At 55.8% G+C, this 3,263-nt stretch overlaps 1 pseudogene; it reads left to right on the top strand.

Moving 5' to 3' along the window:
* Window positions 1-206: 206 nt before the first annotated feature.
* Window positions 207-2,554, top strand: LOC106846368 (phosphopantothenoylcysteine decarboxylase pseudogene; annotated as a pseudogene).
* The last annotated feature ends 709 nt before the right edge of the window (window positions 2,555-3,263 follow it).

Below are 3,263 nucleotides of genomic sequence, written 5' to 3'. Positions count from 1 at the left end.
CCCAGGGTTCGGATCCTGGGCACGGACATGGCACCACTTGTCAGGCCAGGTGGAGGAGGCATCCCACATCCCACAACTAGAAGGACCTGCAACTAAGATATACAACAGCGGGGTTTGGGGAGATAAAGCAGAAAAAAAAAAAAAGAAAGAAAGGCTTAAACTTTGGAGAGGATGTTTCTGTTCGTATCGACTGGAAAGAACGGAAGCTGGCTAGGCTTCTTGGCAGGTTGAGCCAGCAGTTCAGCCATGTCCAAAGGACCAGGTTCAGGTCCACCTCTCCTTTCTACCTTCTGTAGCAGCAACTTTATCCTCACATTGGCTTCCCTCATGGTGCCAAAACGGCTGCAGTAGCTCCAGCTCTATACCATGACTTTTAAAAGGCAGAGCGAACCTCTTTTTCAGGACTCCTGTTCTAGTTATCTATTTCTGTGTAACAAATCACCCCAAAACTTAGTGACTAAATCTTTTATTTTGCTCACAAATCTGTGATTTGGGCAGGGCTCAGCAGGAATGGTTCCTCCTTATTCCACATGGCATCAGCTGGGGCAGCTCAACTGGGGCCTAGAGAATCTATTTCAAGATAGCTCACTCACGTGGCTGAAAATGGTGCTGATGATGGCTGGGAACTCAGCCGGGGCTCTGGACTGGGGACCTCGGCTCCTGCTCATAGCGTGGTGGCTGGGTTCCAGGAGAACGAGGCAGAAGTGCACGGCATTGCTGTGACTGGCCTAGGAAGTGTCGCAGCCTCACTCCCCTTGCATACCATTGGTTGAGGTGGTCACAAAGCCCTGCTGGGTTTCAAGGGGAGGGTCCACAGAGCCCACCACTCACGGGAGGAGTGTCCAGGTCACACTGCTGGAGGAGCACGTGGGATGGGAGCTATTGTTGTGGCCATCTTGGAAAATAGGATCTGGGGAGGAAACCCGGATGAGCAGGGAGCAGGGAGAATACCTGGGGAGGCAGCGAGGAAGCCCGGCACTGGGCGGACGAGGCTGGGAGGGGAGTGGAGGGCTCAACTCTGCGAAGAGAAAGTGAACGACTTCCCACCGTTGCCCAAATCCATTCCGCTGAAGCCATGTTTCTACCAGGACTTCGAGGCAGACATCCCCCCCCAGCGTCTGAGCATGACCAAGCGCCTCTGCTACCTGTGGGTGTATCCTGAATCCTGACAGGGCTTTATGGAGCCCACTCCTGGCAGGCTCCCTGAACTTGAAGCCACCAGACCCCACATGGAAGCAAGGGCCTCGTGTCCAGCTGCTGCCCCCTCGGTGGAGGGACAGTTCCGTGTTCTCGTGGGTGTCACTGGGAGTGTTGCAGCTCTGAAGTTGCCCCTTCTGGTGCGAAGGCTTTTGGATATTCCTGGCCTGGAAGTAGCAGTAGTTAAAACTGAGAGAGCCAAACATTTCTACACTCCCAGGATGTTCCTGTCACCCTCGACAGCGATGCTGATGGATGGGAGATGTGGCAGCGCCGATCTGATCCACTTCTCCACATTGACCTGCGGCAGTGTGCAGACCTGATGCTGGTGGCTCCTCTTGATGCCAATACTCTGGGGAAGGTGGCTAGAGGCATCTGTGACAACTTGCTTACCTGTGTCATCCGGGCCTGGGACTGCAGCAAGCCTCTGCTCTTCTGCCCGGCGATGAACACTGCCTGTGGGAGCACCCCATCACCGCACAGCAGGGGGGCCAGCTCAAGGCCTTCGCTGCGTCGAGATTCCCTGTGTGGCCAAGAAGCTGGTGTGTGGAGACCAACGTCTGGGGGCCATGGCTGCAGTGGGCACCATTGTGGACAGAGTGAAAGAGATCCTCCCCCTTCACGGTGGCTTCCAGCAGAGTTGAACCCAGGATTTCTGTCGTGTGTGTCCCTCTGCACTCAGCGTGTTTTCAGGCCAAGCTGGTGAAGTAGATGGACGTTGGCAAAATATGATGAAGACGCCTGCATTTGCTGAGTAGGGCTCCAGCCTGGGCCTGCTCTGGAGCCTCCCCCGGGGCCTGACTTGCCCCAGGTTAAACGAGACCAAAGGCCCAGGTCTCAATTCCTTTCCACTTAGAAGATACTCACTTTCTGGAGCCCCTCCCCACCTCGTCCTGGGATGAGCACAGCAAGCAAGCGGAACAAGTTGCTGTATCGTCCCTGCGCTCTGGGAGAGGGACAGAGGAGTGGCTGAGAAGCCTTGACTCTACATTGTGCCCAAGAGCAGCTTTTAGAAACAGCCAAAGCTGGAGATCCCCAGCATGGCGGGCCCCTGGCCAGGCCTTTGGAGCTTCAGCTCGCTGGTATGGTGCCCAAGTGCCACGGAGAGTCAGGGAAGCCTGTGAGCTGGCAAGTCCCTGATTCCCCAGAGACCATGCCATGAGATCGGGGGTACTGGAGAAGAAAGTGACCATTTAGGAGACTCTGTCCTTCCTTTAGAGCCCGTCTGTGGTCTCAAAGATTGGAGGCATTGCTAGGTATGGCTGGGAAGGGTCTGGGCTGATGAGTGACTGGCGCTCCTTAGTCCCCATGTTGTGTGGTGGCTAAGGGCAAAGGACCCTGAAGCCAGACAGCCCCTAGCTCAAGCCCCAGCGCTGCCACGTACTAGCAATGGGACCTTGGCTCAGAGCTCAGCCTTTCAGACCCTCGCTTTCCTCATATGTGTTATCATCCAGCTCTCATGGAGAGTTGAAAGGATTAACTGAGACAATATGTACAAAAAAAAAGAAAAATGAAAAGAGGCTCTGCCGCCACCTCCTGCTAATGTCTCCTCCGTTCTCGCTGAGTCCATTTGGGGCACGTGCTTGGCACTAAACGGCTAGCCGAGGCCAGGGGACGGGCCCCGTGGCACCACTGAGCCCGGGAAGACTCGTCTCTCCCCAAAGAGTCTGGGCTGCGTGGGGAGGTGTAGATTCCAAACAAACCCAGCAGGGTCCCCCAGAAAGAGGGAGGAGGAGCCGGGACGCCATCACAGTGCCCCCGCGGCCGCGCTCATGGAGTGCTTACAGGGCACCCGGGGCTGTGCCGAGTGCTTGATCCTCGTCTACTTGATTACTTCTCCCCACGACCCAGCGAGACCGGGGCTGTTCTCCACACTTTACAGAAACCGAGGGCTATAACTTGCCCAAGGCCACAAGGCCAGAAGACGGCAGAGACAGAGTTAACGGTCAGGTCTGTCTGGCTCTGAGTCTACGCTTCTAACCACTGCATAGCAGAGTTCAAGACTTGTGGTCCGTGGCCGAAGAAAGCAACTGGAATGTGGAAGCATATGGCCTGGGTGCACTGGC

The sequence above is a fragment of the Equus asinus genome, chromosome 13 (genome assembly GCF_041296235.1).
Source record: "Equus asinus isolate D_3611 breed Donkey chromosome 13, EquAss-T2T_v2, whole genome shotgun sequence".
NCBI lineage: Eukaryota > Metazoa > Chordata > Mammalia > Perissodactyla > Equidae > Equus > Equus asinus.
Note: the sequence above shows the minus strand (reverse complement) of the source record. Positions and strands in the feature narration are given on the sequence as shown.